Below are 26,182 nucleotides of genomic sequence, written 5' to 3' on the forward strand. Positions count from 1 at the left end.
AGATCAGTTGAATTAGCAGGAGATATCCTGCTACTACTGGCAGTTGGCAACCCTAGGAGGGACTGACTCCATCCAGGTTGACAGAGCGCTTAGACCTGGGTTCCTGCGAAGGCAGCCATTACCACGTGAAGGACTGCAGACCTGAGCAGAGGCTCCAAGATAATGGGAATCCTTTAGACCCACTGTAACTTGTAATTTTAAGGAACCTGCCTTGGGTTAACATCAGCTAAGAAGTGAGCTGTGGCTCACGAAAGTTCATACCCTACCAGAAAATATTTTTGTTAGTCTTTAAGGTGCTACTGGACATCTACACAGGTGACAGACAAAGCAACTGCTGGAAGGAAAAGAACGGTTTTCTGCCTACAGACTTTTTATCAGTACAAGAAGGGGGAATGTTAGGTGACTTAGATAAGAACTGGTCAGGGATGAGGTTAATTGAACATGGCAGGCCTTTCTTAGAAAAGATTGCTGGACAAATGTGTAGACTCAGTTCAAAGGAAACCCCAGATTTTTTCCCCCAGCACATGTTGTTCTGAGGCTTTGTTTATATACAGTGTAGGTCATGGGAAGGTACTTTACCTATGCAAGTGCTCCACACACACTCTTATAATGCTAGATGCTGATCTTATGTACGTTGGTACTTAAGCTTGAAACTGAGGTTCGGATAAAGACCAAATGCTGAAAGCTGCATTTGGTTCCCCCAAACACATAAAAACACATTAGAACCAGCGTGGTGTAGTGGTTAAGAATGGTGGTTTGGAGCAGTAGACTCTGATCTGGAGAACTGTGTTTGATTCCCCACTCCTCCACATGAGTGGCAGACTCTAATCTGGTGAACTGGATTTGTTTCCCCGCTCCTACACATGAAGCCAGCTGGGTGACCTTGGGCTAATCACACTCTCTAAGCTTCACCTACCTCACATTGTGTCTGTTGTGGGAAGGGAAGGTGATTGTAAGCTGGTTTGATTCGTCCTTAAGTGGTAGAGAAAGTCAGCTTATAAAAACCAACACTTCTTCTAAAAGACAAACCTGAATTCCACTGTTCTGGTCTAGCAAATAATGAGTTCTCCCTGGTGTGATCACTAGGGTTGCCACCCTCCAGGTGGTGGCTGGAGACCTCCCACTATTATAACTGATCTCTAGGTGATAGAGATCAGTTCCCCTGGAGAAAATGGCCACTTTGGCAATTGGACTCTATGGCATTGAAGTCCTTCCCCTCCTCAAACCCCTCCCTCCTCAGGCTCCACCTCCAAAATCTCCAGGTATTTCCCAACCTGGAGCTGGCAACCCTTGTGATCACTCTCTGCCACAGCATCTGCACTGTGCCCAAGGCTGTGGTCAAGGATTCTTCAATTAATAGGAAATCCTCTGGCTCCTTTGTGTTTTAATCATTAAATGTCTGGTTTTGTTTTTTATTACATGAATGTTATAGTTTCTGTTTTCCTCCCTAGCCTCTTTGAAAAGCAGCCTTGAAATCTTGTAAATAATAATAAATAATAATTTACAGTTATTATACACAGAGACCAGCATTTCAGGAAAAGTTCCAAATATCTTCTTTTAGCTATTTACCCACCTTTTTATTTAAAAAATATTCTCTTTCTCTGTTCAATTAATAGTTGTACCGAGTACTGATATAACTAGGACAATATTTCATTTGTTACACTCCAATAATATTTCAAACATATCCGAAACTAGTAACTTTTTGAAATATACAACTCCACATTTGGAAATACTGAAGCAGACCTTTGTCATTCTTTTTTCAAAAACAATTTGGCTGAAGGACAGTAAAGATCTATCTGCTTTAAAAAAAAAAAAACCTTTGGGAGAGGGAGCAAAGTTCCTATGTGTCACCTAATTTCCTTTCAAGTTTTCAGCAAGCAGGGAGAATCCCAAGGTGACACGACTGGTGATAGGATTGCTTTCATTTCATATATCATTCTAACTCCAGCGGAGGTCTCTGATCCTATTTTATAGGCACCGGTAGTGATTGTATCTTGCATTCCTCTTCTCTTGGCTCACACATTGGAGACTCCAGTCTCTCTCCACAAGTTAAAATAATTTCATTGCTTTCTAATAGGATTTGACGACAGCTGCGAAACTCTTTTCTTATATTCAGTGCTGGACTCTGAACAGGAAAGTGTGGTGTCCTTCACTGCAAGTAAACATCACCTTGAAAGTGTTAGCGGCAAAGTCACACGAGCCACCTGCTCCATCTAGACCTTGGCTTTTTAGCAAGAGGCGAGCCCCTGATTTAAACTGAATGGCAGCTTACTCCTTTGACAGCAGAAAGTGTTATGATGACATCTTCAAACAAAGCTCAGTACACACAGGGCATCGCGTCTGTATAGCTCGCTGGGCTTGAGGTTGTTCAGCAGATTTGCAGAAGCCATTCCGGATCAAGTGGTCGTAAGGGTCCCAGATGTGAGAATTTTAATGGTGCTGTTTTCTACCATACACTATTATTTAGTTGTCATTGCTGACCTCCCTTTCAAATACTTGAGTTAGTCCTATATGAATAGCTATCATAACTGTTCATTGTTTCCCAGTGATGAGCTTCGGGCCCTGCCCCTTTTCCTTTAGTCCTGCATTGCTCTCTCAAGTTCTCAATTTATTTCTCCCAAGCTGATGAAGTGCTAAATCAGTCATGATGACTTGAAATAAAAATTACTTTTCCATGACAACAAATTCCAGGCAGCGGCATCAACAGACCCATGAAATAGCTATCCAAGATTGCAGGGTGGATGCAATAATGCAAGACAAATCAGCAAACATTGCCTTCCTGATCCCTTTAAAATCATGCTGGAGATGTCCATCTCTGCCTATAATACATTCATATTTTTGGATAATTAATGACCATTAGACATTTATAACTGCTGGGTGAAATCCAAATCCAACAGCAAGAGACTTGTATTCTGTGCTCTGAAGTAGGCTGTTTGGAGAACTGTGTATAAATATCTTTATGTGCATTACATTGCTGCAAGTACACAATCTTGTTCTTTTTTGAAGTAAACTAGAGTTTTTAGACATTTGGTATATGGCAGTAATGAGCATTTGACCACTGGAAGCTTCTGTTTCCACACACACCCCTTTTCTGGTTCCTGAAACTTGCCAGTGGCTCTTAGACTGTGGGTAAGAACCCAGAACTGCATAAGGTTGCCAGCTCCAGGTTGGGAAATACCTGGAGATTTTGGGAGTGGAGCCTGAGGAGGGTGGAGTTTGGGGAGGAGAGGGACTTCAATGAGGTATAATGCCATGGAGTCCACCTTCCAAAGTGGCCATTTTCTCTAGGGGAACTGATCTCAGGTGATGGTGATTGTGAGAGCAGGAATAGGCAGGCTTGCTTGTCACATCTCCCTATGCTCCCGGCACAAGGGCATGGAAGTAGCAAAACGTTAGGGGCCATTTGACTCAAACCTAACCTGTCACTACAGTGTTATTGAACACGGGATCCTCTGTTGCCTCCTCCCAGCTCCTGCAAGACTCAAAACACGCTGAATCCTAAGAGCACTGGCAACGCTGCAGGGGCTGCCCAGCTTGGACCCAGCTGGTAGTGCAAAGGGAGAAGGTGATGAAGCCAGAAGTTTCTTTCCAAGACAGCTAAGAGAGATGGACAGTTGATAACCAAGGTAAGAAACTGGGTGAAATGTTCATGCTGGGTAAATCACAGTGGGTAGCCATGTTAGTCTGTCTGCAGTAGTAGAAAAGAGCAAGAGTCCAGTAGCACCTTAAAGACTAACAAAAATATTTTCTGGCAGGGTATGAGCTTTCGTGAGCCACAGCTCACTTCTTCATCTGAAGAAGTGAGCTGTGGCTCACGAAAGCTCATACCCTGCCAGAAAATATTTTTGTTAGTCTTTAAGGTGCTATTGGACTCTTGCTCTTTTATGCTGGGTAAAGTTAGGAATGGGAAAATGTATGATACCAACGGCGATTCTTGGAGAAGAGGAAACTTTTAAAGATGTTTATTTAGCCACAAAAGAAACCAAAAAGCAGATCACTGCAGCAGAAAGTCAATCCTCAGCAAGACAAGGTGAAAAAGAAGTCTTTTCAAATCTGCTTTCTCAGACAGCACCAAGACGTCCAAGACCATCAGTCTGGAGAAATGTGCTGCCCTGTTATTAACTTGTAAATAATAGCTCACATAAGGTACAGCTGACATTCAGAATTATTTTATTGCTATGTGTTTTGGTGTTGTCTGGTCAACAAATTCTGTACAAAAGTCATCTGTTGTGTTCCAGAGTTGTGGTCCTCAGTGTTCATTTTTCAAGACAGACAGTTCATCCACAAAGTGTGTGTATAGGGGGGTATCTTTAGCTTGGATCTTTTCAAAGGGCCTGGGCAGGAAAGGCAAGTGTCTTATATGGCAACAACATCATGCAAAGCTGTTCAATAAATATTTCCCCCAGTTTATTTTCTCTTCCTCTGAGATCTCAGAAGAAGTGTCAACTGAAGAGGTGGTATCTAGCAAGGGAAAGTGAGGGTAATCAATATTTTCTTTTAAGTACGTTCTACAGACAAGCCTATGCGTTCCCCTTTTGAGGAAGCTGTGTGAAACAGAGGCAAAAAAGACCCCCCTCCTGTTAAAAGTAGCAGTGAGCAGAGTGGGAGCAGTCAGGGATGGCATCCACACACCTCATCCACGTCACTTACTACAGACACCACCCCACCTCCCCCTTTCCCTTATTTGTACTGATGCATTGGGTGGATAATCTCTACTGCCTTGCCCACCCACAGCCCATTAACCCCATTTCCCCCATCACAGCTTTGAATTATAAAAGCAGGAATAGAGAGGGGGAGGAAGAATGGAGCTTTGTTCTACATCTGCCCTGCATTGCCTGGGGGCAGAGCTTTCGCATGGAAGAGCTTCCTGTAACCACCCCATATTTCCCTGTTTGAATTACATTGGAGGAGGTCTCACCTCTCCAAGGATCTTGTCCACATCTTCAGGGTCCAAAAGGCAAACAATATCCATATCAATCAGACAAGCAAGTGCCAAAGTTACATAATCTGAACATGCACCCACTCCAGCGTCTAACCCAGAGCAGATCTGGGTGATTTTGTCTGCAAAGTAAGTAGCAATTTGATCCCAGCGGGCTATTCTGTGGTCAGAACTCAATTTCCTGGGGCTATGTTATAAAAGCCCCCAAACCACATGAAACAGTCAGCTGGATGATTACATGCAGAGCTAATGGTGGCAGAGAAATATTGCCTTTTCCATGATCTTCATTGCCATGAAATAGGTTCTAATATGGGCTCTGTGCCATGTTTGATCAGTCTCTCTCCAATTTTTCTGCCAGCAACGTTCTAGCTCTCATCCCTCCCATTTCATCACCATCAGTTCCCTGGTTAACCACGGAGACTGCTTAGCTCTGCGGGGGGGGGGGGATGTCAGCAGCCCGGGCCATTTCCCTATTTCAGAGTGTGGTCAAGGCTTTGACAGAATTGTCCGCAGTCAAAGTAGGAATATTCCCATAGGAAACTATCAGAATCCATGAGATGACTGGGGCAGACCATCTTAATGGGTCCAGCACCCCTGCAGAGGAAAGATGAAGCAGTAAGTCTAAACTCCATCAAATAATGATCTGTTCATGACAAGGGATTACCCTCCCCACCAGATCGAGCGTGTCCCGCTAAATGTGTGGGGCCCAGTAATGTTCTAGCCTATACACCTTTCCTAGTCCTACAAATCTGTGCTTTGAATGTGAGGTTAAGTTTGGTTTGCTTGCTCATAAAGGTAAAGGTCCCCTGTGCAAGCACCGGTCATTCCTGACCCATGGGGTGATGTCACATCCCGACGTTTACTAGGCAGACTTTGTTTACGGGGTGGTTTGCCAGTGCCTTCCCCAGTCATCTTCCCTTTACCCCCAGCAAGCTGGGTACTCATTTTACCAACCTTGGAAGGATGGAAGGCTGAGTCGATCTTGAGCCGGCTACTTGAAACCGACTTCCGTCAGGATCGAACTCAGGTCGTGAGCAGAGCTTGGACTGCAGTACTGCAGCTTACCACTCTGCGCCACGGGGCTGTTTGCTTGCCCATAGGTGACATATAAAAGGAAAGAGACACTTTCTGAAGTTTGCAGAATAATGATTTGGATGTTGCATCCCTCATATCTTGATCTACATAGAGTCAAATTGACAGACTGCTATACCAAGGTGTGGGGAAGGAGTGAAAAATGTAATCCAGAGAGATAAATCATGTTACCTATAAAATACAGAGAGTGAGAAGTATAGCAAAGTAAAAAAAATATTGTGAATAAAATTATCTTTACATGAAAAATGTCTGAAAAGGCATGCTAAGAGATACTTCACAAGGTTGAGATCACATTTCTAAATGATGTAGCGAAGGCTGAGATCGCATTTCTAAATGATGTAGCAACTGTGACAGCAACATAATTAGAAATGACATTAGGGGAGCTCTCAGCAATCAGCCTGTGTTGGGACACATATAATCAGGTAGACAATAAAAATAATGAAAGTCTTGTGTAGGAATGGCTGATTAGAGGGCAAGCTGGTGAAGCCTTCCTGCAAAACCACGCATGGAAGTAGTGTGGGAGAAGAAAATGGAAGATTTCTTTAAGTGTTGCAATCCTGAGATTTTAGATCTAGACAATGAACAATTAGTAGCTGGTATGTAGATAATTCAGCACGCAACAAATGCCAAGAAGCCTGTTAAGAAGACAGAATTATCTTCTCTTATGAGAAAAGTGTGGGCTGGAAACAAAGCGCTCCACCACCACCCCACCCCACCACCCAGGTTATGACCTTTTCTTTTCTGCTCAGATTCTCAGTGCAATGATCTCATAGAATCATAGAGCTGGAAGGGGATTCACAGGCCATCTAGTACAACCCCCTGCTCTGTGCAGGATCAGCCTAAAGCATCCCTGACAAATGTTCGTCCAGCCCCTGCTTGAAGACTACACTGTAAATAAACTTTAAATTAACTTTCTACCCTTCCCATTCTACTGTATGTGGTGAAAAAGCTCACTGCTGGATATTTTGGTCTGTCGTGATTAATTCCCATCTGAATCTATACCAGCCTCAAAATGCAAATTATAGGAACCACATATAGAGTGCTAAAATCCCTAAAAAACATGTGTTTCAAAGGTTCTTTCCCAAAGGTTCTTTAGTATGGAAATAATTTGGTTTAGATACTGGTCAACTGTAAAATAACCATTCTTGGCCAAAACATTTACCTATATTAATGGTTCGTCTATGCCCTTATAGCCCTGACCTGGATGGCCCAGGCTAGCCTGATCTCGTCAGACCTCAGAAGCTAAGCAGGGTCAGCCCTGGTTAGTATTTGGATGGGAGACCACCAAGGAAGTCCAGGGTTGCTGTGCAGAGGAAGGCACTGGCAAACCACCTCTGATAGTCTCTTGCCATGAAAACCCCAAAAGGGGTCGCCATAAGTCAGCTGCGACTTGACGGCACTTTACACACACACACACACACACACACACACACACACACACACACACACTCCCCTTTATAACTTCAAAGTCTTCAAGACCAGATCTTTAGTCTTATATATAATCACAGCTGGGGAATCACATGAAGTGAAGGTCATCTCCTAAGTACTCTCAGTGAGGACCGCTGTCTGGTGGTGGAGCTGGACCTGGAGGCTAGAAATGTCCACTGAAGCAGAAAAAGTCCTGGACAGCTGGGAATCTTCTATGCAAGGAACTGTCCAGGTTGCTTGTTTTGGAGTTTGTGAACCATCACAAATATAAGCCCAACTTTGTTATATTCACAGACTTCAGAAAAAGAAGACAAAGAAATGCAAAGATGTTTGACTTGGAGGCAGACAATGCTGGCAAAACATTGTCATGTCCAAGTAAGATGGACTACTTGGGTGTTCTGAAAACAAGTGGAGAGAAAAAAAATGGCTTCAGATCAAGATGCTGAGAAGCGGCTGCACCTATAGGTGGTGCAACAGATGCCAAAGGAACAAGCAGATTTTACTCCTTGCAGTTTGCATGAAGAAGAAGAAGAAGAATTGGTTTTTATATGCTGACTCTCTCTACCACTTAAGGAAGAATCAAACTGGCTTACAATCACCTTCCCTTCCCCTCCCCCACAACAGACACCCTGTGAGGAAGGTGGGGCTGAGAGTGTGTGACTGGCCCAAGGCCACTCAGCTGGCTCATGTGGAGGAGTGGGGAAACAAATCCAGTTCACCAGATTAGCCTCTGCCGCTCATGATCCAGTTCTCCAGATCAGAGTCCACCACTCCAAATCACCGCTTTTAACCACTAAAGCACACTGGTTCATGAAGGACATGAGAGACAGGCAAATGTCAGCCACTTCATCCTCTGCCTTCTCCTTTAATGAGAATTCTGAAGTGCATTTCAAGAAGTGGTGACTGTTGCTCCCCCTGCCACCACTTTATTTGCTGGCAGAAAGCTAGGGTTGCCAACCTCCAGGTGGTGGCTGGAGATCTCCTGGGATTACAACTGATCTCCAGCCGACAGAGATCAGTTCACCTGGAGAAAATGGCCTCCTTGGAATGTGGACTCTATGGCAGTATACCCCAAACCTTGCACTCCTCAGGCTCCACCCCCTCAAAATCTCCAGGTATTTCGCAACTCAGAGCTGGCAAGCCTAGGGAAAGCCTTTGTTCCCCCTGCTATTCAGAATGCCATCATGATAGTGAAGAGCCAGGGAAATGATCCTCTGTGTGTTCCTGAAGCAGCTTGGTATTTAATAAGCACATTCTAACATCTCCAAAGGTCAATTACTGTTGCTGAAGCAGGGCCATGTTACATATTTAAAAAATTAATTGGAAACATAGCTGCTAGACAATTATTCAGTGTCCCTATGCTACTGCCTTCACCTGCTCCCTCCAAGAAAAAAGCCACATCAAAACTTAATAGGGTCGTCATCTTCTCAGCTGCCAGCCTAGGGTTGCCAACCTCCAGGTACTAGCTGGAGATCTCCTGCTATTACAATTGATCTCCAGATGATAGAGATCAGTTCCCCTGGAGAAAATGGCAGCTTTGATAACTGGATTCGATGGTACTGAAGTCCCTCCCCTCCCCAAATCACACCCTCCCGCCCCAAAAACCTCCCACTGGTGGCAAAGAGGGACCTGGCAACCCTATGCAGCCAGGCTCAGCCTGCAGTCTTATCCACACTTGCTTGGGACTTGCATACATTCAAACCATTGTGGAGATGGAACGGGACAAAATCGGACAAAACCTCTTCTGGAACTTCCATAGACAAAGCGGTGTGGTAAGCAAATGGGAATGAGGGTCGAAACACATGAGACACTGGAGGTTACATGGTCAGATACTCCAGGTATTCTTAAAATGCTAACAGCAGCTAGGCAGGAGAAAATTCAGATTGAGATCATAGAGGCAGAGGGAATTTAATTATTCCCCCATCTGTGTCGTTTTGCCAATCAAAACAGACCCCCTTGTGCTCCCTCCCCACGCGGCTCTCCCAATCTGACACATTCCTGAGAAACTGCTATTTGCTCTGTTGGGTAAACTTGTGTACTTATGTACCATTTGCCTATACACAACTTTCCCCAATGGGGCAAATAGCAGTTCCCCAGAGGCATTTCAGGTAGGGAAAACAGCATGCAGAAGAAGGCATCAGCCCCATGTGCTCACACATCACAGTCTCAATTAGAATCAGGTCTCCAGGCAGTTGAGAATTTAAGTTTCAACAGAGAACCCCTAGAACATGCCTGCCTGATAGGACATGGGCGGGGGGGCAGTCCTGTTAACAGAGTAATGTATAATTAACCCCTGAGATAGCTGCTCAGCTTGGCTTACTCGTAGCAGGTTTTAACAGCCCACCCTGCCCCCGGTGAGGTCATATCTGCACCCCATCCCTTTCCCCATAAAGCTGACTTTTTTCAGATTAGCAAATTCAGCCTGATGAAATGTTCAGAACCTGCAATGGCTCTTCCAAGTGATCCTAACTTTTGTATTGTTTGCACGATCCCACTGCCTTGCTCCTTCTGTATTTTATGCAGCCTTTGGGAGTCTGAGAGGCAGCATGCCTGACATACAGAAAGATTATCCTAGCTCATTGCCAAAACCTTGCATATGTTGTGGTGTAGTGGTTAAGAGCGGTGGACTCTAATCTGGAGAACCGAGTTTGATTCCCCACTCCTCCACATGAAGCCTGCTGGGTGACCTTGGGCCAGTCACAATTCTCTCTGAACTCTTTCAGGCCCACCTACCTCACAAGGTGTCTGTTGTGGGAAGAGGAAGGGAAGGCGATTGTAAGCCAGTTTGAGAGTCCTTAAAAGGTAGGGAAAATTGGGGTATAAAAAACAACTCTTCTTCTAATGTGCCGTGTTTCTGAGGTGACAGAGCAGACATTTTCTTTTCATCAGACGCACAAGCAAAACTGAGAGGAGCACAGTCCATTATCCTTTTCGAGGCTAGACAGCCTCATCGGTTGCTAGGCTTTTGTCTGTTACTATGAACAACCCCACTATAATGCATACTGTACTAAGGAAGAGGGATAAAATTCCTGCCAGGCAAGGGAAGAAAAGCAGGCATCATTATTGTACTGCATTTCAGTATCAGGCAGGCTTCTCTAGGGAATTCCAGGCAGTTATCAGGGGGGCAACCATAAATCCCTCTCCCCACCTAGGCTGTACCTTGATCTTACCAGAAGACAGTTCCAAGCACATTTTCTTTCCAGTAATTTAAGAACAAGAAGGCATATGAGCCAACACACAACTGTTGATGGAAAGAAGGACATTCAGTGGTAATTCTCTATTCCTGAAAGCTTTAGATTTTTCCTAACTCTACACTATTTTCTTCTCTCCTGACATAAAATGAAAGAATCTCAGATCAGAACAAGCTTGGATTTTATTTTCATTTTTAGCATTTATAATATATGGTATTATTGAGCAACAAGTTGTATTTCTTCATGGCCATTTTGCACATTATGCAGAGACAAGCCCAAGTTTGATATTGAACCTTGTTTGATATTGAACCTCCCTTTCCCTATACTCCTGCTCCTCCTTCCTGGCTTCATGATCCACCTACGACAGAGTCATAACCCACGAGTGATCCCAGCCCACGGTTGGAGAATCACTACCATAAGCCCATCCTTCTTCCTTTTGGATTATTCTGTCACCAAGGCTACTTGCAAATGAAGTGGCAAATCTCTGAATTCCCTGATTGGATCTTTTGAGTGTGTCATTTTATAGTTTTGCAAGTCAATTAGCAATTTTGAGAAGTTTTTGAATGATTTCCCTTCTCCTGAAATGCCTGAGGGATGTTGCATTGTAGGTGTGGTTCACACACCTTAAACAAAACCAGGGGTTTTGAAAAAAAATGTTTCATCACAGTACTGATAATCACCATTCTACTCTCTGTTGCTCTTCATCCCATCAATTTAAAGCTATGTTTTATCCCCCTGGGTCAATCCCTTTCACCTTCTCCTAATCAGAGCTGAGGGGTAATTAATTTCCCCTTGCTGGTGCATATGGCACTTTGTCTTTTCCTCCATCCATTTTCTTAATGCAAGCCTTCAAGAACTGTGTCATAGAGTTAAATAAATGCACCCAAGAGATGCACATTGTCCATGACATGTTCAAGGACATTTTGGCATGCCAAAAATGCCACAAAAAATCAGGAGTTACGGTGTATTATCACTGACATTTCTAGATGCTGTAAGAGAATATACATTCTTATCAGCCATCCAGACTCTCCAAAATATATGGACTGTACTTTGTTTCAGAACATTCCTGCTCCCTTCAGACAAGGCACCATGATATCTCTTATTTTTTAAAGTTGTAATCTGGAGGTCTAGCAATGCAGTCTAAGAATTGGGAGTAAGCCCCACTAAAGAGAGCCAAGTAGAGGAGGGGCTGTGGCTCAGTGGTAGAGCATCTGCTTGGCATGCAGAAGGTCCCAGGTACAATCCCCGCATCTCCAATTAAAGGGACTAGGCAGGTAGGTGAAGTGAAAGACTTCTGCCTGAGACCCTGGGGAGCAGCTGCCTGTCTGAGTAGACAATACTGACTTTGATGGACCAAGGGTCTGATTCAGTGTAAGGCAGCTTCATGTGTTCTTGTGTTCATGTATTCTTATTGGACCTGCTTAAAATGGCATTTGCAGATGTTTTTTTAAAGGGGGAGCATCAATCAACCTTAAGAGGTATCCACCAATAATCTTTATACACATATATATTTGTAATTTTATTTAATAAAGTAATATTTGTGCCAGTACACGTTTTCATGTTTTTGTGTACATGTATCCATTTCCCAGCATATATGCATAGACCCCCTCACTACTATTCCTTGTTACAAAATACATAGACTTTGATGTACACAAATGTAACATGAGATCAGCCTTCTGGACCGATAGGGTTTCTAGTGGCCATCTCATCTCTGTTCTGTATATTCAGACATTAACTTATGAAAAACAATGAAACAAATATACCCCATTCTATAATATAGCTGTTTCAACCACTCTGAACTGAATTCTGTTTTGGTGCCTTATTGGCATGACTGTTTCAGTTCAGTGGAGACAGTAGGAGAAAGCAGGGAGAGAGTAAGTCAACAGATAATGTAAGTGACAGACTGGCGTGTTGACCAACCAGCAAAGTATATATTGAGCTTGCATCGCCAACAGGACTGAACTGATAGGTTTCGCCCAATCATTTCGCTTTCAGGAAATGCTTGTTGGTCCCCGTATTAGGCCAGAGCAGTATCACAATTTCTCTGCAAATGTTGAGTTCATTCTAGGAGAAACTACATTTATAGGTTCTCTAACACTTGGCTTGCATTGCTGTTGCTTTGTAATTGCGAGCTGCATGAGAGAGTTTGAGATTTACAGTGCAATCCTGGAAGAAACCCCATTGAATACAGTAGGACTTTCTTATGAGCCAACCTGCCTAAGACTGGGGCTGTTAGCCCCTGTATTGCTGGAGGGCCAAATCCCTGCTTGTGATTGCTCTGCCCTTCTTCCTGCCTCCTGGGGTTGCCAAAGGTCTCCCTGTGTCCCTTCTGCAAGTGAGAATCTTCGTTGCTCATGAAACTGGGATCCTTTCTCCAAGAACTTCCAGCTTCTCTGTCACCATCCAGGGTAGAATTCTTCGCTGATTTCAATGGGGACGATTAATAATGTCAAGCAATACCAGTTTGGGAGGCCTAATGAGAGTAGAAAGCAAGCAGGCAAAGAGTGGGAGAACTCCATTCCAGTGAGCTGAGTTTGCACAGAAGGTAGATAGCCAAATTTCAAACATGGCCTGTTGTGGGAGGGGGGATGTGGATACAACATTATAAATCAGCAGCACTTGAGGTCTTCTTTCCCAATATTAGACTTTTGAAATAAGCTATGAAGTTTAGGAGTATGCTCACATCACTGGGAACTTGGCACGGCATTTTTTCCAACATGAGCTTTGGAGGTCTGGCATGGAATATTCCTAGTAGAGGATAAGGAGAGGTTAAATTCAGAAGGTTTCTCATTCTCCATATTCTTGTCCTTTTAAAATGCTATTTCCCATATGATTGTTGTCTTATAGCATGAATACAGGGTAGGGTTGCCAGCTCTGAGTTGGGAAATTTTTTTGGGGGGAGCAGTGGCCATTTTCTCCAGGTGAACTGATCTCTATTGGCTGGAGATCAGTTGTAATAGCCGGAGATCTCCAGCTAGTACTTGGAGGTTGGAAACCATAATGCAGAGGCATGTGTTACCATTGGGGGCTGCCAACAACCTGTAGAAAAAAATCCTATCCTTTTAATAAACGTTTAATGTGTGGAAATGGGCAGGTGAAGATTTTTCTTGGAATAGAGGTATTTAACATTACCTGGTAAACAATATCCTATTAAGCCTCTATTTAAAGGGACTAGTTTCAGGGGGTAGCCATGTTGATTTGCAATAGAACAGTTAGACTTGAGTCCAGTAGCACCTTGACCACATGAAGCTGCCTTATACTGTATCATACCCTTGGTCCATCAAAGTCAGTATTGTCTACTCCAGTGGTTCCCAACCTTTTTTTGACCAGGGACCACTAGGACTTTTTTGTTCGGTGCAGGGACCCCAAGGTTCAAAATAAAAATTCCGAGAATTTGAAAATAAACTTTAATCATAACTGTTAGTTAAACATTAAACTTAGAATAATATTTGAATATATATTTTTATAATAGAGAACTTTTAATTGAAAATATTAATTTATTATGGGTTTATAACTTTGTTTCGCGGACCTTAATTTAGTTCTCGCGGACCCCTGGGGGCCCACGGACCCCTGGTTGGGAACCAGTGGTCTACTCAGACCGACAGCGGCTCTCCAAGGTCTCAGGTAGAGGTCTTTCACATCACTTACTTGCCTAGTCCCTTTAATTAGAGATGCCGGGGATTGAATCTGGGACTTTCTGCATGCCAAACAGATGCTCTACCACTGAGCCACAGTCCCTCCACCTTAGAGACCAACAAGCTTTTTTGAGTCAAAGGTTTAAAGGCAACTTTGGCTCTCGAAAGCTTATACCCAAAAAATCTTTTTGGTCTCCAGAGGTGCTACTGGAACCAAATCTTGCTAGTACAGGAAAGGAACACTTTTAAAAAAAGTTTTATTAATAAAAATGGACAGTCAACAGTAAATATATACATAAACTAAAAACAACTAGTCACATAATCACATAAAGTCACATAAAATACATTACAACCCTGCATCCGTAGCCCTGTCTCGCTGAAGGAACACTTTTCTCTAGGCTGTTGGCATTGGCAACTCTAGAAGTAATCTCAGTTTATAAAAGGACAAAAGAGCCTAGGTATGTGAACAAGCCCATCACATATCCCCTACAGATGACATCCCACACTCCTAAATTTGCATTATGCTGGTAAATGTGGATTTGGAAATTGGCATTTGCCAAGAGAATGTGCAGTTATACCTTAATATTCTATGTCAAAGCCTACTTGGAGAACTTTATTGTAAACCTGAGGGCTTCCGTTTTAAAAGGAAAGGATTTTTGCATTGTTGCCCTGTGACAGTCCTTTACCAAAAAGAATGGGTGTTTTATTTTTGAAGTGCCATTTTCTCTGATCAGGTATTTCTCCCTGCAATTGGATCCAAATTCAAGTTTCTGTGGTAATCAGTGCTTCTGTCTATGCCTAGAATTCCCTCTGATTAGCCTTGATTAGCCCATGGCTGCTTAGCACAGCTTGATGAAGAGGTCTGTTTCCTGCCTCAAGTTCCCCAGCACTTTCTTCAAAGCCCCCTAAGAGTCCTCCCTGCATTGTCGACTGAATCCCAAATGCTTTCTCTGACGAAGAGCTAGGTCTGCTCCCTGCAGTCAGCAGCCCCAGTCCCCAAAGATGGGCACCGTGTGGTAGGAGCCCATCTCTTTAAGAGCAGAGCCCGGCCAGGAAGTCCCCCAGATCGGCTTCTGGATCTCTTAACTTTTAAGCAAGCTTCTTTACCAGTCTTCTTTTGCTTGCCTGGTCATAAGGGGTACTTGTTGCTCTCCGAGGAACCTATGTGGATCTAATGCAGGCTGAGGTTTCTCTGCCTCCTCTCTGATTTACTTATTAATACAGTACCTTGGGCCATGTACATCAGTCTCCCTTCCTTCACCCTCTCAACAAACCTATGAGGTAGATTAGGCAAAGTGCAAGGTCACTCATCGAGCTTCAAGGCAGAGTAGAGATCTGAACCTGGGTTTCCCTGTGCCAGTCCAACACTTTAATCACTATGCCACACTGACTTTCTCAGTGTACTTAATGAATCAAAATCTTCCAGTGTCATTTTACAGATATATTTCTTTCCTCCACACACATTTCCCCAGTAGTTTATTTAGAGTTTCCCTCTCCTTCCCAACACCAATAAACACAAAATTCCATTTTTTTAAAAAAGCATATATACATATTTTATAAAATATGGATTGTTTGAAAAACATATTAATTACAGTTTGAGTCCTAGATTTTTTTAGAGCAGAACCACATATCCTATGAGAAGAAGAAAAGGATATCTGTACTGGTTGTTATTTTACAGCGGTGGAGTTAATCTTCTGTTTGAATATTCACTGCTATCAAATAAGAGCAACAAATCATCCTCAGTGCTTATGGAAATATACCTCATCAGTGATGCAGATTGTTTTAAATTAGCTGGCTTGTTGAGGAAACCCCAGTGGGCTGAGGTTCGACTTGATAATAACAATGCTCTGTGGGAGGGGGCGTCCTTCAGCATTCAAGTGCTACACAGGTTCCATTGGTCTTGTCCCAAGACTGCAGGACTGGCTGTACCTTGGTGTGCATAGACTGCATGACTCGAAGCACTGTAGGGATTTGCACTTGGCGTAGTTAGATGCCCCCCATGAATGCAGCACATTGAGCCACAACTGGAAGCTTTTGTGCTTTTTTCAGCCTCCAGTCCTGAATACTTGAAACTGCCCCCAGTTCCATCATACCTGAGTCCTTTATGTCGTTGAACCCTGGGTGAGAGTTCATACTGCCACTCATGGGCTGCATGCTGCACACATTGTTGGCTATTCTTACTTGCCTGGCTTGCTAAATGTTTCCTTGTACTTGTGTTGCAAGAGAGAATTTCAGTTGCCTATAAATGGCAATACTTTTTCTTACCCGCCTGAAATTTGACAGGGAAGAGCCCTTTGAAAAAGAGGCCCAGTCCCTGAGAATTTCATACCAATTGGATAGAGAAGGGGAGTTAATCAAAATGAACACTATCAAGAACAACAATATTTTAAAACCTAAATAATTGAAACGAAAATCAACCATAACCGGGATGGGGTGGGGGTGAGTGTTTGTACTGTTTTGGCCCATATAGGTTAAAATCAGCACTTTGAATTTTTCCTGGAAATAGGAAACTGGTTTCCAGTAAAGCTCTTGAAGTGCTGGTAAATTGTGCTTATTTCTAGAAGTGCCGGTTAACAGCCACCAGCTGTGTTCTGAACCAGCTAAAGCTTCCAAACAGTCTACATAAGCATCCCCGCATAGAACATATTACAACAAATAATCTAATCTAGATATTACCAGGGCATAGTTGGCTGTTATCTGACCAGGCTACATTTTTCCAAGAAAGGCCACAGCAGGTATACCAATCAAAGTTGGCAAAAGGCACTTTGCACCAACAGAGGATAACCGAGCATTCATCTGCAAGGCAGGGGCTAAGAGTACAACAAGCTGTAGACTCCAAGCTGTGATCCTCAAGGGGCAGGGCAGCCCCACTGGAAAATCTCAGCCCGTAAGTGTTGGGAAGTATGCCAGAGGCAGTTCTGCAGTTCTGCTCCCTCCCTTCTTCCCCGCTCCTCTCCTTTAATGAGCTTGTCATATTTCCATTTATGCCAGTGCTGTTCTGACCGCTAATGTTCTGAGCCTTTGTGTGTTAGTGTATCAAACACTGCTGCTTTCCTTCCTCACAGTGCTCAAGCTGTGCTTTGTGGCTTTTAAGGGTGTACAGCGTCATCAAAGTTGCCTTTTTGTTTGCATGCCCAGCTCAAAGTGAGACTATACAGCTACAAATGACAGCTTATTGCAGACCAATCTTTTGTCCTTTTCTTTCCGCACATCAATAATTTGCTTAATCTTTCTCCTGCTGTTTTTTCAGCGTGAACAGTAGCTTGATAATGGGGAATGGGCACTTCCAACTGTTCCTCTCTTATTTCTCCCCCTTCCCCCCAGTGGACAATGGGGCTGAGTTCCACCCTTGGCTGGAAGACTGGGCAGGTTGTGTCCTGAGTAACGTTGGGCAGCACAATGCCCTATATGTTGTATGCCAATGATGGCAAATGCAGAAATGGATGCAAGGCATCCTTTGTATTATGAGAATAACTCTCAGACTCAGTGGAGCACCAGGCAAGCATGTCTCAGCATGGGTTCCAAAGTTCTAAGGAGCCGTGATGTGTGTTGGCAGTGTTATGTTCCACCATAATTCCATATGGGTAGCCATGTGAAAGCTTTTCTGTACAGAGTTTTTGCTGCAGCTCTGCTTGTGGACCCAGGGGCAAGTGAGGCTCTGGAGGAAGAACACTACACTGTGTTGGAGACAAATTAGGCCACAGCTTTTATTGACTACAGCCGCAGGAGCATTGGCATAGCATGGGGATGGATCCCCACATCAGGCTACTTGCCTGTGGTCCGATGTTACCCAGTCCCCCCAGCCCACCTGTCAGGGGGAAAACCTTAAAGTGAGGTAGGGCTGTCGAATTTAAAAAAATTCGGTATAGTTCGGATTCGGCCGAATTTGGCCCGTTTAGATTCGGGATGTGCCGAAGTCCGAACTCCCCCACTTCGGATCCGTTCAATTCGGCGGGAATTCAAAGTTCGGGAAAAAATTCAGCTGAATAAAGCCATTAAAAACACAATCACGCCTTTCCGCGGCTCTGGGGGGGCATTTTTGGGGTTAGAGGTCCCAAACTTTCAGCAGAGCTTCAAAGGACGTTTATTGAAAGACTCCCCAAGTTTTGTAAAGATTGGGTCAGGGGGGGCTGAGATATGGGCCCTGAAAGGGGTCCCCCCACCCTTAATGTGCATCTCTCAGCAGAGCTTGCCGCCCACGCACAAAGCTCCCAGCCCCGACAACAGTTTGCAAAGCAACTCAACCTTGTAAAACAACACCTTTGCAACAGGGAAAAACCAGAAGACACACAACTGAAACCTCCCCCCTCAAACCAGGGAGCGAGAGACTCGAGGGGGAACACACACCCCAGGCAGAACCGACGAAAGCCCCCTTTGGCTTCCCCCCCACCCACAGAAACTGCTCCCTCCCCACACACACAAAGACTCTGCTTTTTCCCACACACACACACATACACAGGAGAAAAATTATAGATTAAAGCCCCCAAAGGGGTCTTACTGTGGCTGTCTTCTGTTCCTTCAGGAGGGGCTGGGGAGGACTTGTAATCCAAGATGATTCCAATTAGGCACGGGACGTTTTGCTCTGGAGAAGATGCACACAGGATCGGCTCGCTGATCCATTCATCCCAATAGAGAAAAGGGGAAAGGGGAAAGGGGAAAGCCCATATCTCGGGACCCCCTGACCCAATGTTCACAAAAATTGGGTGGTCTCTTAAGAACACTGGTCTGAAACTCTGCTCAAAGTTTGGGATCTGCACCCAAAAAAATGCGCCCCCTGCAGCCACGGAAAGAGAAAAGGGGGAAAGCAAAATTTCTGCCCCCACTGAACCCATCTTTACAAAACTTGGGTGGTATCTTAAGAATAACTGTCTGAAACTATGCTAAAAGTTTGGGGGCTATATCCCCAAAAAAGCGCCCCCTGCAGCCACATAAATGGAAAAGGGGGGAGGGAAAAGGGGAGAGCCCATATCTCGAGACCCCCTGACCCAATGTTTACAAAACTTGGGGGGTATCTTAAGAAGCTTCATCTGAAGCTCCACTAAAAGTTTGGGGTCTGTGCCCCCAAAAATGCACCCCCTGCAGCCATGGAAAGAAAAAGGGGGAGCCCATATCTCGGGACCCCCTGACCCAATGTTTACAAAACTTGGGGGGTATCTTAAGAAGCTTCATCTGAAGCTCCACTGAAAGTTTTGTGTCTGTACCCCCAAAAATACGCCCCCTGCAGCCACAGAAAGGAGCAAATGTGCACAAGCACCCCCCCACACACACACGAGGATTTCACTCTCTCTCTCTCTCTCCCTGGCCGGGCCGCACATCAGCTGATTCCTCCAGTACTCAATCCTGACTGATTGGCCAGAAGAAGACCCAGCTTGCCCACCGATTGGCCGGGGGAGGAGAATGCTGCTTACTGACGGTTATGCTGCTTACTGACGGCCGAATTTGCCGAATTTATTCGCGAACTCCCGAACTCGCTGAATTCGGCCCCCCCCCGGTTGCCCGCCAGTTTTGAGTTCGGTTCCTCCCGAACTAAAAACCACCAAATCAGGGGAAATTCGGCTGATTTTCAGTTCGGGCCGAACCGAATTGACAGCCCTAGAATGAGGAGGGCAAGGTTTGGGGAGGGGAGAGACTTCAATGCCGTAGAGTCCAATTGTCAAAGCAGCCATTTTCTCCAGGTGAACTGATCTCTATCAGCTGTAGATCAGTTGTAATAGCAGGAGATCTCCAGCTACTACCTGCAGGTTGGCAACCCTAACATGGATACATCCCAAAACGGGGAAGGCTCAGTGGTGGCCTGTTTATATGGGGGCCGGGGTGGGGGCAATCAAAGTCATGTGCTCTTCTGCCCATCCTGAGGTCATCTACAGGCGATGTCCCCCACTGCTATGCCACCCGCTCCCCACCCTGCCAGGAAACAAGCACCAGCATTATCCAGCTCACAGGCCTCCCCCACCTCGCTCTCCAGCCCCGCTCTGCAAAGTCAGCCCTGGGTAAGTCCGGGGTGCCGGGGCTTCTTAACTGCACCACCCCTCCCCCTACTCAGTATTATAACTAGTTCTCTTCACAAGTTACAGCGAACACAAATCCTGCCTGTGTGTGTGTGTGTGTGTGTGTGTGTGTGTGTGTTTATATATTGCCCTCCTCTGGACACATCTGATATACACCTGACACACACACACACAGGCAGGATTTGTGTTTGCTGCAACTTATTTTATCCCTTAAGTTTTTTTTCTGTTTTTTCCCCCAACCTTCTGCAAAGTTGGTTTGAAAAATGTAGGAAAAACTTCCTGGTGAGAAACAAACACATGAATCCCTGCTTTTTGTACCATTTGCTGTAATGGTGTGCATTTTCACCATTAGCATATGATCAGCATTAAAGTGCCATGTGTGTATAAATAACATGTAAACAAAATGTAACAAAGGAATCATCAATGACGGCAAAGGAAAAGAGGCAGAGCAAATTCAGTAATGATCACATGCAATCAAAAAGAAGCAAAAATGGCAGCAAAAACTTTAAAATCCAGGAATGCTCAAGTGGTCATCAGAACCTGTATGGTTAATCTGTATGTGGGCAATGGAGTTCTACCACACGACTGGAGGCTATTCAAAGCCCATCTTGGTTCATGTACTGGCAGGGGGAACACAGGGACAGGTCTCTCTGAAATTATACCTGCTTATTTTTCACTCTTGATGACTCACAATACCCACAATATCTACTATCACAAAACACTTCACCAGCTGGATCCAACATAGTTGAAAGATGGTCTCTCTCATTTAGATGAGTAGAATGCCAACTTTTTGTGATTCCCTGTTTTTGGAAGGTTTCTTGTTATCTGTTAGGGCCTCAGCCTTCCCAGAAATTGCCCTTGCTTTGTGGAATGCCTTACCAGAGGGTATGGATAGACCACCTTTTCTGACATTATTTAGGTAGTTATGTGAGGCAGCATTGTTCCAGCAGACCTTTGGTGTATATCATCTGGTGTGTGTGTGTAAAGTGCTGTCAAGTCGCAGCCGACTTATGGCGACCCCTTTTGGGGTTTTCATGGCAAGAGACTAACAGAGGTGGTTTGCCAGTGCCTTCCTCTGCACAGCAACCCTGGTATTCTTTGGTGGTCTCCCATCCAAATACTAATCAGGGCTGACCCTGCATAGCTTCTGAGATCTGACAAGATCAGGCTAGCCTGAGCCATCCAGGTCAGGGCATATCATCTGGTAGATGTGGATAATTTGTCTGATGTTGATTTACTTTCTGTACTTTGATTATCTGGATGGTGGTGTTTCGATGAACTGTGAAGTTCTTCAGATCTATGAGGCAAAGGAAGAGGTAAATATGACCCACAGTTTATCTGAATGACACCCACCCCATTCACCAGTAGTTAGAGTTATCTATGCCCTGTGGCAGATTGGGGTATTGCAAATAGTTATGATGGAACAAAATGAGAAAAGGAAACTTTCCCACTGACATCCAAATAAAGGAGTGAATTTCCTGCAAATAGCAATTCCGGCAAGCAGCCCTGTTAATTAAGAGATTGCAAAATGCATTTGCCACTGACTCAGTTGAAACCCACTCACACCTAATTCCTTCCTTTTCATATCTTCATTTATTAATTCTGGTGAGAAGCCAAAGTGCTGGTAGGTTCTCTAGAAGTTATTTGATGTTTCAAACAAATCCCACTTCACTCATTAACCCAGGCTTGGTCCCAGGAGAATGCAGACTTGATTGGGATCTAATTTATGGCATTCATCAACATATAATTTTTATACTGGAGGAAGAGAGAGAGATGGAGAGCACAAGTACTTTCCCCTGGCCTTTTGTCATTTTGCCCAGACACAGAAGAGAACTGCATTCCATGTGCATCTCTCTCATCATAATTTCTACCCTCCAGCCCATGTAAATAAAGCTTTCACCTACCATTAGAGGACAACTGCACTGTGGACTAAAACAGCCAGGAAGCAGGAGACCACTAATTGGATCTTTTGACTTTTAAAGACACAAACTTTAAAGCAGCCCTGGGGAGCTCCAATTTTGATGAGAGAAATGAGAGGAGGGGAGTTAATCTTTTCCCATGAACACCTGCTTTCCCAGTCTGCTTTGCCCCAACCACAGCAGAGCTCTTAACCCAGTAGCCAGAAAGTTAGGGATGCAGCATACCCCTCTCATGAAGCAGTATCAATGCAACAAGTAAAGCACTTCCTGTGTAAGTTTTCTTTTTCTCTTGGGTGGGATGGGCACATACGGAAGGGGGAGAGACATGGCAAACAGCAGCAGAATGTACCTGCACAAAACATTCACAATACAATTCACAACACTCAATAAACCATAACACTTTCCCCCCTAATGTATAAGAGTGGGATATCAATAGAGCTATTCCAAGTCACAGAAATGGAGTCCATCAAAATCTTAACAAGAACCTGCAAACAAATATGCAATACAAAAATATGGCCCACAAACTGCAAATGGTTAATTTACATTCAGATTCCAAAAAAGGAGATGTCAAAGACTGCAGGAGAGTTTTACCGATACCATGGACTGCTAAAAAAGACAAACAAGTGAGTTTGACTCAAGCCTGAACTCTCCCTAGAAGCTAACATTACCAAACTGAGGCTATCATACTTTGGTCACATTATGACATGACAAGACTCACTGGAAAAGACAATAAAGCTAGGAAAAGTTGAAGGGAGCAAGAGAAGAGAAAGACCCAGCATGAGATGGATTGACTCTACAGAAGGAGCCACACCCCTCAGTTTGCAAGACCTGAGCAAGGCTTTTAATGATAGGACATTTTGGAGGCCATTAATTCATAGCATCACCAAAGGTCAGAAGTGACTTGACAGCTCTTAGCACATACACACACAAGAGTGCTGCTTGCAATTTGCTATCAAATGGCACTTAAGCATAGGAACCTCCACACGTAACTGGCTATAAAGATATAGACAGGACAGACTGGATATCTGGGGATGGTTCCTTTTTGCCCTGCTCAGTCACTTCTTTTCCACATTCAGTAGCATGTAGAATTACCACAGAGGATCCACATGATGGTGGCTGTTGCACCACGGAAATCGTTCAGCTCCTCGTTTTGTTCTGTCCTCTCCCACCATTTACTGTATCAGCAGAAGTTTCCCCCCCACAGCCTCCATTTTTGAAAATATGAGTTGATTTGCCCTATTACTGCATGGCACCATATAACTATCCTTCTGCCCTTGTACTGCTTTTAAGCAGGAAATCCTTTCACTCTGGCATCTAATTCCCAGGGAGCAATTTGTACAGCCCCTCTCTCAATAAGGCTGCACTCATTTCCAGCAAGAAAACTCTGGCTAGAAAACCCAGGTTTCGCCTCCCAAAGCCACACAGGAAGAAAAAAGGGCTAATTATTAAAAGTGTTATAGCACCAATAAAGGTTTTTAAATGGCAAGTGAGGCAGCTGCTACTGTATTGTCTGAAGGTTGCAGACGAGGTGAGAAACTGCACTGATTACAAGAGAAATAGCACAAAAATGATTCACCAACCACAGACTGTGCTTCTGTTTGACACAAGCAGCAAAAAAAAAAAATCACAACAAAGAGGAACTTGGAAGAAGATTGGGAGATTAGCAGATTTATGACGACAACCTCTGGGACCACCGTTATAACTGTACAAATCATTGGACTTGTGCCACATTTGACTAGTGTGGAATCACCTTGGATGCACATTGATTCCATGTTTGCCATACGTGAAAGAAATACAGTATAAAATGATCAGGAAAACACAGCCAAATGTAGCCCCCCAGCTCAGTTTAGCATCAGTTTATCAATTTCTGGAGGTTTGTTTTCACCCCAGTGTTCTTTGTTGCTGTTTTTAAAATCTACAATCAAAGACTAGCAACATTTAAAAACTGGATATTACATTTTAAAAGAAAGACAAAAGTCAAGAATTGAAATAGCTAAAACAAAAAGAGAAAGAAAGGGAAATTCCGTTAAAACAAATCCAGCAGAAAGGTGTATAAACAAAATGTTTCCTCTTTTTTCCTTCTTCCAGTTATTACAAAAGAAAAGGATTCCTGCTAAAGTTATACATTAGCCATTCAATAATTTATAAAATTCAAGCATATTTCTCATTGCTTTGTCATCCCTCTTTGATACAAGATGTAATTTTGCTCATCTAATTCCAAAGTGTGCCCCCTGCCTGTGGATAGCTAAATCTGCAGATAGGGGGCACACTCACCCCAAAAACAAGTTTCTGCAGATTTAGGGGACCCCCTAGGTCTGCAGAAAAATGTGAAATAAAATAAAATGGGGGGGTTAAATCCCCCCCGGTTTTTAAAAAAAGCATTGTCTGTGCATTCAGTCTCGCCACACTTGCCCAGAGCAGTGCCAGGTAAACTGGCAAGAGAGTGAGGGTAAGGAGGGTCCGAGTTTTTCGGGCCCTCACTTGTAAGTGCTAATTCCCAACATTTGACATACCACCCCCTTATCTTAGAAGCTACCTTAAGTTTCAAGAATCTGGCATATGTGATTCTAGTTGCTACCATTATATGGTCGAAAAGCATTTCTTCATTCCCTAAAAATTATTCTTTTAAATAAGTAACCTAACTTGACTCTGAGCAAAAAAGGCAGACAAACAAACCCATTTTGGTGTCTGGAGCAAAATTAGATGTCAACATTACATTAATAGGATTGATTGTAACAAAAACTAATCTCTATTGTAGAACCACCAGCAGTGGATTTTTTTAAAGAGTTCTAAATTTCCTCCTATTTCCTCCCTCCCTCCCACAGGGTGCCCCAACCCCCTTGTCTGGCTGGCTGCAGTTGTTACTGTGGTTGTGGTGGCCAAGATGGAGGGAGCTTTCTTCACCTCCATGACTTGTCTTTACATGATGAGGCTTCAAAACATGTCTCATTCATTCCAGAGATCAGCCAGATTTTAGGAACCCCTTGTGGGTTTTTTCCCTTCCCTGTCAACTAATTTGTGGGTCTTCTTTTGGATAAAGTGATGGTGACAAAAAAGAAGCTCTGCCATGCTTCTGTTTAGTTACAAATGAATGCAAGGGCTCCATTTAGCTCAGCCGTGAAGGAGAGAGACTCCTTCTCAATGTAACCTTTCATGTAGCACTTCGTTTCTGGCATTTATTATTACTATTCAGACCTTACGTCCCTCTCCTAGGAAAGCATGAATGATGCAGCAGTAAAAGAAACTGAGAAAGGGAGACAAATGCCCACTGCCCTTTTTTCAGATTTGGTGCCTAATAATGTTTTTGTTATTTTCAGTCCCCAAAAAGCAAAAATGAAAAGAGAAATCCAGCCATGAGTTGTCATATTGGTACTCCTTTCATGTAGAAGGATTCCAAATTTTCTTTTATATGTTAAAGGTAAAGGTCCCCTGTGCATGCACCGGGTCATTCCTGACCCATGGGGTGAAGTCACATCCCAATGTTTCCTAGGCAGACTTTGTTTACGGGGTGGTTTGCCAGTGCCTTCCCCAGTCATCTTCCCTTTACCCCCAGCAAGCTGGGTACTCATCTTACCGACCTCGGAAGGATGGAAAGCTGAGTCAACCTTGAGCAGGCTACCTGAAACCAACTTCCGTTGGGATCGAACTCAGGTCATGAGCAGAGCTTGGACTGCAGTACTGCAGTTTACCACTCTGCGCCACGGGGCTCCTATTATATATGTTAAACTGGAATAAATTCACTTTCACTTTGAAGAGCAGGAAGCTGTCACAACTTGCAATGCTATATAACAACAAATCAGGACATTCACTGAGCATGAACTATAACATTTTCCCCCTCAGCTGCCTGTGTATCTATTGTAGCAATAGATAATCTGCTACACCTTGAGGTGAATTGATTTAAGGGAAGATTACTCTAACTATGGGAAATATCAGCTAATATGAGATGAAGGGGTGTTTCTTATCTTTCACC

This window comes from Euleptes europaea, chromosome 2 (assembly GCF_029931775.1).
Source record: "Euleptes europaea isolate rEulEur1 chromosome 2, rEulEur1.hap1, whole genome shotgun sequence".
Taxonomy (NCBI): Eukaryota; Metazoa; Chordata; class Lepidosauria; order Squamata; family Sphaerodactylidae; genus Euleptes; species Euleptes europaea.